We start from the raw sequence: 12,497 nt of genomic DNA, 5'->3' as shown, positions 1-12,497 counted from the left end.
TCTAATAAACATTGCTATAAGGGTGATTTCACACAAGTTTTAGAAATCTAGTAGATTGAATAGTGTAGTTGTGGATGTGGGATACAAAATTGTAAATAAAGATCACACATATGATCTAGTAGAGCTACAATTCCAACAATTGATGGAGAACCTTGGAGCAATCAAATAGATAGAGTGCACAATGCAAATTTGGTCTCGTATTTATTTGTATATTATATTATGTGCAAAATACATTTCCCTCAATTGGTGCTATGGGATGGAAAACCAATAGATTAGTAGCAATATAGATTGGTCAGTACATTGAGCAATTGGGAGAGAATTTTGAATTTTTAATGACAAGTTATTCTGAAGACTTCAAGAAGTCAATGAAGGAAAGATTTAGAATACCAATATCCTTAGTTGAGAAACACTATGATGATGTATGTTTTCATGTGGATGGGAATTATACATTTGTACAAGCTACTACACCAAGGGTAAGATGGTTGAGACCCTTGGGTTATGAAATTAATGTGGTTGAAGCCTTTGCAACTATAACAACATTACTAGTAGAAGAGATAGATAAAAGTGCAAAGGTATTTTAGAATTATGAGATGGTAAAGTTCAAAATTACTATGGAATTGAAGACTACCTCTACCATGAAGAAAAAGGAGAAGATAGTGATGAAATTGAAAGCTATGTTTGGAGAGAGTGTTGAAGAGGAAGAATAAGAAGAAGAGGAAGAGTATGAGGAAGAAGAAACTCAAGCACAAGCACCACTTGCATTAACTCAAGGTATGGGAGAAGACCAAGAAGAGGAGACTAAAGGTGCTAAGGGAGAAGAATTCAAGGAAGCACCTACTCCTATTGAGCCAAAGAAGAGGAAGGCTAAGACTCAACAAGTGACTAAAGCTAAGAAGGTAGCTAAGCTAAGTCAGCCCAAGCCTACTGCACCTACTACAAGAGCTAGTACACATGCAACAGCCCAAAGGCTAAGGAAAAAACAAAACAAATAGAATAAGGAGGCCAAGAGAAGAAGAGGCCAAGAAGAGAGTATGTTGCACAAGTAGATTCTGATGAATAGAAAATAGAGTTAGATGAAAATAGCCAATTTAAGGTGGTGAGTCACAATCCTTTGTCAAATCTTAACAATTTATGTGAAAATGTTAAGAATAGTGTAGACCTATCAGGATTTATAGATGTATATTTTGATAATTTGGGAAAAGTAGAGAAAAATCAATTAGAGGAGGCCATGTATGCCATGATGGAAAAATTCAAGACAAATCCACTAGAGATTGCCAACTCAATGCCAAAGAGTCTATATGATAGAGTTGAGAAGAAATGATACTATTGTTTAGACTTGGAGAAACAAATTAGAGAAACATCTCTAGCCCAAGTGATGCTTGAACTAACTAAGGCATAGATTGCTAAGGCTGTAAAGAAATATGTAGTTAGGTTCACACCTAAATATAGAGCATTTAGCATCTTTCAAAATAACATTGAGAATGTTGTTAAGAAGTCCACACAGATGTGGGAGCTCATTCATGGGTTGACTATAGTTAAGGAAGGAGAACAAGCACCCATTGAAGTGAAAGATGGTGACAAAGCTGACACTATTGTAGGAGGAACATAAATGACAATGGATGATGATGAAACATCTAAGCCAAAGTAGCCAAAAGAATAGAGTGTGCAAGACACACAACTGCTAAGTGTTAGTCCTCCACATGTAGCAAGGGAGACTACTAAAACAATAACTATCAAGGATACTTCTGATTTATCAAATCAAAACATCAATCCCCTTACTATAGATGATTTGAAGAAGATATTAGATTAGTCTACACTACATGCCAAACTTTGTGATAATCCTATTTTGGTCAGTGTGGATAAGCTGCAAAAGTTAGTGACTGATGTTGCAAGGGAAAAGGTGAATATAAAAGAACCACCTTCTATCATCCCTCTAGTCACTAATATACAACTTGTGGTCCAAATGCTAGAAGATACATCTAACAAGGTTGATAAAATTTCTAAGATTGATACTATAGAGAAGAGCACAGTGGCAACACAAGTTGCTATTGTAGAAATAGGTTAGATAGACTTATCTGCACCTACAAGACAAGGACAAGGTACAAGTCAAGTCATTGTGGAAAAATAGGGTAAGCCTAAAGAGAGTGATATGACACCACAATTGAAGGAGAAAACTTCCATCCAAGACCTAGTAAACTTACTAGTATCTAGAACTCCAAGTCATACTCTTCAAAAGCTGAGCATAGATGCTATACCACTACAAATCTCAATGCCAAGCCCAAGTTAATAAAAGTTGAAGAAGTAATTCAATATGGAGATGTGAGCCTTGATGAAGAGATCATTTTTCCTAAGTATGATTATGATACCATGACTATAGAACAAATGGGCTTATTGCAACAATCCCTAGCAAATAAAAAGCATTAGGAAACACTTAGAAGGGAGCATAAGCAAAAAAAAAACCCTACAAGATATTAAAGAAATCTTTCTAGATGCATTTAGTTTGCCAACTCCAGATGAGAGCAAGATACTAATGAAACAACTAATAGATATAATGGAAAAGGTCAGTAATAAAGACCTAGATACTAATGCTAAATTTTTACAATGATCAAAAAAGAAGTTCAAAAACAAAGTGAATGAGAAAATATCAGGTGATATAACACTAACAAAAGTTTCTTTGGAAACTAAGGTTGATGATGTGAAGAAAGTACTTGAGAACATATTCTCATTGTACACTAACTTGTGTAATCCCTCACTCTTCACCCAAGAGACTGTAAGTCATATTCTGAGTCTAGAGAGCCTAGTTACTACATCATTTATAAAACTACCAATGAATCTAGCTTAGAGTGAGAAGAATTTTGGGACATTGCTTCAAACATAGAGTTAGTTAGCTATATTGATAGTAGATGAGGCCAACATAAGGGCCAAACTAACTAGCATCCAAGTAACTCTCATCCCCCATATGGAAATTTTGCCTACAGAGCTAGGCTATGCCAAAACCTTAATGAAGAAAGACCCAAATCTTTCTACCTTAGATGGTCTATTTCAACTTGTTGTTGAGATAGCAATCCAAATCAAGTCATTGGATATAGCATGTGAAAATTGGTATACAACTCTTAAGATGATATTGGATGTCCATAAATCCTTTTTGGACAAACATACAATAAGTGTATAGCCCATTTAACATAAGTGTCAAAAAGAGGGAGAATAAGATAAAGGACAAGAGATTTTTTTGGGGGAGAAATAGAGCAAAGAGGGAGATGTTACTTTTGGGAGTAATAAAGCAAATATTAGCTAAGGGAGAGCAATCATCAAAACATATCAAAAGTATCAGATGAAAGAGTATCAACAAAAAAACATGAAGTCAAAGTGTATAAGTAGAGACACATTTACTTTGTAGGAGCACAAAATTTTGGATACAGAACAGACATATCAACTTAGGGGGAGTTATCAAATTTTGAGGTATCTAAGTGATTACAAAATTTTGAAATTTTGAAGCTTTGAATATAAGTCGATTTAAGATATGTTATGCTTGTGAGATCAAGGATGATAATGTATACTCAAGTGTTTTTAATACTCATGTCAAAGGGGGTGATTGTTGATTTCAAATTGGTTTTGACAAGTGAGTGTCAACATACATAAGTTATTTATTAGTTCATGCCAAACTAGTAGTACATGCCAAGCACAACATGTATATATTAGACCATGTTGAGTCATAATGAGTTCTGAGTCACTCATGTGTTGAGTCACTCAAGTGCCAAGTAGATACTATATGTCGAGTGACATAGGAGCCAAGTAAATAGTGGATGCCAAGCAATGAAGGTGTTGAGTCACAATAGAGAGATTAGTGTATGCCAAGCATTAGAGACTTCAGATGTTGAGTAAAATAGTTTTGATATATTTGTTTGTAAAAGCACAAACAACTATATAAACCATTTTAAAGCCAACTTAAGATTGAATTTTGATATTTTGGAGATAAGGAAAAATCTCAAGTTGGATTCCCTATGCAATTACATGTAGGCAATCAAAAAATTGGAAGGATTAAGTAGAAAAATGGATGAATATCAGTCATAGGTTCATACCTAACCCTAAGTCACTAAGTCTTCTTAAGGAGGAAAAACTCCAAAATCTTAATAGAGAAGAAATAGAGATAGAGAGAAAATGGCATGTGTGTAAGGAATTGAAGGAGTGAAGAGAGAAGTTTACATGCATAAATAGAGCATTCATGGTGGCTTAGAAGTTATGAAGTGAAACTACATTGCAAAATCTGTTAGAGTAGAATAGAGGAAAGGAAAAGGATATAGAAAGGAGACATCTAATCAAGAAGGATCAAGAAGACATTAGTTTAGAGGTGATCTTTTATCAAGCAAGCAAGTGCTAACCACATGATCAAAGCTGAGACATTCTAACATGTGATTTCAATTAAAATCTCTTAAGAGAGTAGTCCTAATAGGCTATATGAAATCAACTAACAAGGTGCTTACTTAGTTGTAAGTTAAAGTCCTTTAGAAAGGCACACTTCTAATAGGGTTTTGAAATCCTCTAACAAGGTGAGACCTAATAGTCTTTGTAAGCCTTTAACAAGGCAAACCTTTCATAGGGTAGATCATGTTTCATGGTAAAAATATTGTAACCTTCATTGAATACACTTTATTACTATAGTAGTGAAAATTTTTGGGTGTCATCCCCACCCCATTTTTACCTTCTCATTGGAGGGTTTTTGGGTAATCATATCTGGTATCATATGTGTATGATTGCTTCTGTGCTTACATGATTTATATGTAGATTCTTTACATGTTATTTTAATTTACTTATTAAATGTATGAGATGGATGTATGGTGAAAGTTTAATGGGTCAAATTTTAAACTACTGATTCACCCCACACCCCCCTCCTCAGAAGTTTACCTTTCCTATTGTAATTCCAATAGAAAGGTGTACAATCTCTCGCTTAAAAGAAAATTTAGGATGAGGGAAAAAGGTTGTAGATTTAAAAAATTATTTTAATGGAAAGACCAAAATATGGCATTAGGATACCAAATTATTTCCCTAGGGAAAGATTTTCAGTATTTGAACTAGGGAAAAATAACCAAGCTAAGACTTATTTGAAAATTGAAAATAAATTAAACACAAAACCCTAACAATGCAATGTATTTCAAAGCATTTTCCCAAGGGATATTCAAAATTTTAGTATAGTGAAAATGAGGGCTACTAGAATTATTGAAAAGATTTGGCTTGGAAATTTGTAAGCCTATTAGTACACCTATGACAATTGGCCACAAGCAATGTACAAAAGATGGGACACCTACTATTGACAAAAAGTAGTATAGATTTATGATTGGAGGTTTGCAATATCTGACTAAAACTACACTAGATATAGAAAATGTAGTTGGGATAGTAGCTTGATTTTAAGCTGATCCTAAGGAATCACATTATGCAATAGTAAAGGGAATATTTAGATATTTGAAGGGTACACCTAATTTTGGATTGTGTTATGACAACTTAAGTGATTTTACTTTGTATGCATATATTGATGTGGATTGGGAAGGCATTATGGATGACAAAAAAAGCAACAATAATGGAGCACTTTTTCTTGGAGAAAGATTAGTTTATTGGCTAAGCAAGAAATGATACTATATTTCATAAAGTATAGTAGAAGAAGAGTATGTGACAATATAAAATAATTGCAATCAAATCATGTGGATGAAGCAAGTGCTGAAGAACATTATGATAGAATTTTAATAACTTGTTATCATACATTGTGATAACACAACTATAGTGAGCATGTCTAAGAATCTTATATTGCATTCTAAGAATAAGCATATATCTATTAAGTGTCATGTTATAAGAGAATAAGTTGCAAAGAAAGAGATTAGATTAGAGTATGTAAGTACAAAAGAATAGATGCTAGATATATTTATGAAGCCTTTTCCTAAAGATACATTTGAGTATTTGTGAGGTATGCTTGGGGTTATGTCCCTTCCTACTTCTTAGTATATGATGCATAAAATGCACCAATCTAGTTATACAAAGCATTATTATTTATTTGGACTAATTGTTGATGCTTCCCATATGGGGGAGTATTTGAGATGAGTAGTTGGTATTGAATGGTGTGTTTAGACACTTGAGTTGGTTGAAAACTTTGAGCAGTTGATTAACGTAATGAAGCATTTACCATTGATGTTAATAGGGAAGAAGTATACATACAGAACATCTTCTAGTAATATATAGGAGATGCATGTATAATAAAGATATGTAACAATTAGGGAGTTGCACTATTGAGAGTGATTGATGTCAATGGGAAGAAACATTGAGTTATATCACTTGGACAAAATTGATGACCATCCATGTAAGAAAGATAAGAATGGAGAATTTTTCCTTAGAGTTGGAGTGTCAACAACTGATGTCAATCCTAAAAATGAGAAAGCACAAAGAGGGAAGTATTCTAGTGAGTTTTAGATTTGACTGAAGAAGAAGATTTGAAAAGAAGATAACACCATCAGTAATAACTAAGTTTGATTTGGTAATCTTGGAACTTAGATTTTTTTCATCTATGTTTAACATGTTACATTTATGAATATGTTTGTCATTGATGTCAACACAGTATTGTTTCTATGAAGACTAGTAGAGCAGAAAATAAAGATGAGGTCACATAGACTTTGTATTGATGATCAAGTCAAGTACAGTTTAGGATGTATTCTACATTGTGTCTTTATGATGTTGAAAAGTGTGCATATAGAGATTCAAAGAAGTGAAAAAGTTATTCATGAATTATAGAAGATAGTGAGAAGACAAAGTACCTAATAAGTGGCTTCTGATGATTGATTTGTATCTCTTAATTGATATAGAATCATTATGAGTGCAATTAGATTATGATAGAAGATAGTTCAATGATGACATCAGAAAGTGAACAAGGTCATAGGTCACACATCTGAGAAGTTGTGAAGATTATAAGCCAACAATATTTTCTTATTGTAAAATGATTGTTTACCTTAATGAGGTCCTATTATAATTAATTAGGAAAGCCTTAGAGCCAACTCAAGGAATTATTTTGAGGATATAGTATAAAGGAATATTATTTTCCTTATGTTGAAGAGTGTGATTAATTTACAAAGTTAAAATTTTGTAAGTGGTATGCAATGTTGGTAAATGCATGTAAGCAATCCAAGGGATTATTTAGATGCAAAGTTGGTGATCTAGTATTGAGATCGGAATAGGTTTGGTCTGGTCAAGAGGAAAAAAAAGGAGTTGAGGTTTTTTAAGTTCTATTTTTCTACAATGAATAATATAGAGATAAGTTGGATAGTGATTTTGGTGATCTTTCCCTTGAATTTATTTGGACAGTGGGTCCATGTGCCTTCTATGACTCCTAACAAGGTTGGAATCTCCTAACATTGATTTAAAGTCCCATAATGGGGACTAATGCATACTAAATGTATTTTTTTGGTTCTTAAAATGTTCAATCCTCTTATAAGGAACTTTTACATTAGTACATTATTTTATTGATACCATCCCAATCGGGGTTTTCCCTCTAATCAAGAGTTTCCCTAGTTAACATATCTAGTGCTATTGTGTATATATATCTTCTTGTGGTTGTTGAATATATTGTCCACATAGTTAAGGTTCAATAAGGTTGATAATCTTTTTAATAGTTTGATAACTAATTCACCATCCCCCTCCTTAGTTATCTTGGTGGACTTTACTTTCTAACAACCTCTACTGATCGTTCTTATAGAAATTTTCATAGTTTTATCTAATCTATATATCTCCTAACTCCATGATTTTTTCTTATAAATAGTCCTTGATGGCTCTGATCAGCTAAATTTTTCATGGAAGTAAAGATAGGTCTCTTATCATTTCCTTCTCATCATTTCTTTTCAAGTTCATTTCATGGATAGGTGGCTCTCTTTCTTATACATCAACTAGTTTCATATCAAACAAATCATCATATTGTACTTATCCCATTATAAGATTTAGCTTTAAAATGGTCTTTTTTTACATGATCTATTTCACTAGACTAGTTCTATTGTTACAAAGTGACTAGTAGTTTCCTTCTTAGATTTTCACAAATAATTCTCTTTTACTAGCTAGGGTTTTATAAATAAAATTTATTTAGATCTCAAAATTACAAAAGTGATATTTGGTGAATGATGTACCTATTTATAGATCCAAATGAAAGTAATATTGAGATCCTAATGGAAACCTCATATATTACCTATCTGTCACTCTATCCAATAAATTTCTTTTGACATTTCATCCAATGGTCATATTTTTGAGATAGTTTATCTTTACTTTTTAGGTAAAACATATCTACTCTTTAATGCATGACTTGTCATGACTTACCAATTTGAATGCAAGGACCAATGCAATGCTTACTTTTCTTTAATAACGCCTCTTAATATTTACTATCTTAACTTGATTGGGAAGTCTCACCACTAGCCAAGAAGCTTGTAACTACTTCTCTAATATTTACCTTAGTACAAGTCCTTGATAACTTTCTATCAATTTCCTTGTCTTTTCCTTTGTTTTCATTGTGTTATTTTTTTGTTTTACACTTGGCTAAACTATCGTTGATGATATGATATATCTAATTTTATTTGTAATATTTCCTCCCTATGTTTTTCCATGGTCTCATTTAGTTCCAATAATCTATCTTAAACTTTCAACGAAACACAATTTGACCATCATTACCCTAGGTGAAGAAAACATGTCTTTCACCCTTACTTCTAGTGTGTCTATATGACTTTAGAGATAACTAATGTAATCAATCTTTCAATATTCAATCTTTAATATTATGACAATAATATTCTTCTCTTACTTCATTTACAAGATCACTACACTCGTATGTAGTGTATCCATACTAATGGCATATATTGTAATAGCCTCTATAGGCATCTTAAATACTAGTTGCATCTTTCCTATTCTAGTACACATTTAACTTGTGTCCTATTTTAGAACAATAAAAAAAAATTAGGTTTATTTTATGACATACTTTTCTTCATTTTCCTTTTGTTCCTTGTGGAGTTTGAGTCTTTTTCTCTTGAAGACTCTCCTTTCTTAGTTGTATTGATTCTATCCAATCCTAGTTTGATATTGTTAGTTGTCTTCATCTAAGTTCTTAGATACTCTTCCAATTTCTCAATTATTTTATTGGATTTCCTCAATATTTAATTTTCTTCTTTGATATTATTTAGTTCATCCATTAGTCATCCAACTAGTTGGCTTGTTTATTTAGGACTTCTAATTGTTGAGTTTTTTCATGATAGTGTTGTTGTAGGATATTGTTTTCTTGTGTGATGTATATGTGTTCTACTTCCATGAGGACTATCTTATCTTATTTTTCTTTTATCAGGTCCTCAAATCATTAGTTATCTTCTTGAGCCAATATAAGTTCCTTATAGGCTTGATCTCTTGCTAGGATGGTGTTTCTTTTTTCATCATGTGCTTCACTCAATCTAACAACTGCATATTCTTATTTACCTTTTCATTGTCTTGATAATTTTGGTTATCTTTTCATTGTCATTAATTAGTTTATATATTGCTTCCTCTAATTCTTAAGATGCACTTTTCTCTTCATGTTTTTCTATCAGATATTGGCTTCCTCCCAACTTCTTCATCAGATTCTTTCTTTTAGCTAAGGATTCTCTCGAGTTGTTTTTTAAATCTTAAATAGTGTCAAGTGCTTCATCAATTTGTTTATTGTACTTCATATCTCTCATCTAATCATCCCTCAAGTTATTAGGCTTTTTTCTAGCACGGTTAATGCTTTGATACCAATTATTGGTCCCAACTAGTTCTAAGAGGGGGGTTAAACTAGTATGCCTACATCTAAAAAATATACCAATTAATGAAGCTAGTTAAAAAACACACCCTTTTACTACACCTTTACTACCAAGGTGATGTTAAAATTAATATAGTAAAGCCATAGAATATTACAAAAGCATGCATACATTAATGATATTGATATTTTTACATGGTGATATAGGAGCATCTTAAGTTGTACTATTGACCTACTCGGTAGATATTTACTTGGTCATCATTGTGAACATATTTTGTGACTTTATTATTGTTGGCATGGTAGATATATTTATGTCTTCATTCACCAAGTGGCTTGGGTTCTTTTTTCTCTAAGTGGTTATGTTTTGTATTCACTGAGTTCATTGGTGACTTTTTGTGGCTATTTTTGGGTGATGTTTTATTATTCTTTGACCAAGTTTTCTTTTTGGTTCTCATTTGAAAGATGGCCTTTTTATTTAATTCTTTATCATAATTTAATATATTTTATTTATCATTGGAATGCATGTAAACATTTATATGATTTCCCTTCTCTAATGTGATTATCTATAAACTTTTGTAAGTAATTTTAGCAAGTTTAAATAGAGGGTCTTGGTCTAGGTTTAGTAAGAAGATAGAGAAGAGATGGATGAGAAGATCATATATCTCTCAAGTTCAAGGATATTTTCTATGGGTTTGGATCTTTGTATTGGTAATAAAAAAAAGGCCTCACAATCAGGCATGTATGATGAATTTTGATGAATAATTTATGAAATTTCTTCTATTGTGTAACTTGGCAAGGGTTGGTTGATTATTAGGAAAAGTTTGGGCTACCTTTTTCCTATCTCCTATCATCAAGTGGTATCAAAGTAAGTTTTCATCCTTGTGGATATTGGATCATATAGAACCCTAAGTGAATTAAGTTGTAGAGTGACATATCTAAGTTCTAACCAATAACTTTTGGAGGGTTAGAATCTTGTAGGAACCTATTGTAAAATGGGTTCATGGTAGATTAAATGTTTATAATGCCATTGTGGATATGTTGAGACAAATTAAAACCAAACTTGATGTTATTGAGGCATCCCAAAAGAAAGTAAATCTTTATGATGTTAATGATGATGAAGGAGAACCAAATCCTAACCCTAAACATAAGGTGGAATTTGATGAGGATATATTGTGAAGATTTTTTTTTTATCTCAGGCACATTCTAAGCCTACTATTGAGGTTACTAGTTATGATTGAAGTTTGGATACTAACACTCTATTCTATTGTATCTCTAAGATGGAATAATTCTTTGAATTTGAAGGAACCCCTAATAAGTTGAAGGGTCATACTTTTCTTTGGTGGGAACATTTGCAAATAGATAGGCAAAGGAAATGAAAATAGAAGATGATGACATGGGTGAAGATGATGAATAAATTTAAGAAGAAGTTTCTCCATGTTGATTATCAAGTCAATCTATTTAGGAATATGCAGAATTGATACAAAAAGATATTAGTTTGAAAGAGTATACTATGGATTTCTATAGATTAGAAATTGTATCTAGACATGTTGATGATGAGGTAGATAAAGTGACTAAATATTTGAATGGTTTGAGAGCTACAATTTAAGATGAGATTAGTTTTGTAAAATATGATAGTGTGGAAGAAGAATATCAATATGTCTTAAGAGTTGAGGAAATCTTGGAAAAGAAGTAGGAATAAATACAACGAGGTAGAGGAGGAAGATTTCAAAAAGACAGAGGTAGATCTTATGGAGAAAATGCTAGATCTGACAATATTGTGCAAGAGAATTGCAAAAGTGAGTGAAAAGGTGATGAGAAAGGAAAGACTGATTAGAATGGTGGTATTTATTACTAAGGAAGATGTAGTTCTTACCTAGATGGTTATAGAAGAGGAGGATTTTATGGAACCTATTTCAAATGTGGAGAAGAGGAATATAGAGCCTTTGAGTGTAAGTATTCTGGGAAGGAAAAAAAGTAGTTGTAGAAATTCTTTAGTTCATAGAGAGTCTATGAGTTCATCAAATGGACCTAAAAAAAAGGAAAATTTTATGGTAAGGAGTACTTTGGTCAATGAGAAAATTCATGGAGAATCCCTCCCAAGGAGAAGTCTTTCCAAGACTAGATGCAAGATTGAAGGAAAATGTCATAAAGCAATCATTGATAGTGGCAATTCAAAAAAAAATTCCATTAGAGGAGTTGGTTAATAAGTTGTTATTGTAGTGGATAAGACACCTTAGACCCTATCATGTTTCTTGGATAAAGGATGAGTATAAGATACTAGTATCTAAAGAATGCCTTGTGAAGTTAAAGATTGGTAATTATTATGATGAAGTTATGTGTGATATTATGCCTATAGATTGTTCTCATATCCTCTTCGGTGGACCTTGGAAATATGATAGGCAAGCATTACATGATGGTATATTGAATCAATATAGTATTTAGGAACATGTTAGAAATAGGAATTACTGAGAGGCAAGGAGGGGGTGAATTAGTAATTTACAAACTTTAGTTGCCAACTAAATATTATTTATTACTTTGAGCCATACATAAGACATTAAAAAAGTACTACTAAATAGTAATAGTAACCATGCACAAAGATAACTCATAACACCATATTTTGTTAACTAAGGTAATCCTAGCCAAAGAAAAACCTTGGTGGGGGTGATGCCCACTACATAATATACTAATATATATGTTACTTGTCAGAGGATGACCCTATTAGGAG

This window comes from Cupressus sempervirens, chromosome 3, assembly GCF_028749045.1.
Source record: "Cupressus sempervirens isolate cs-2001-9-10 chromosome 3, ASM2874904v1, whole genome shotgun sequence".
Lineage (NCBI taxonomy): Eukaryota > Viridiplantae > Streptophyta > Pinopsida > Cupressales > Cupressaceae > Cupressus > Cupressus sempervirens.
This window is presented reverse-complemented; position numbering follows the sequence as displayed.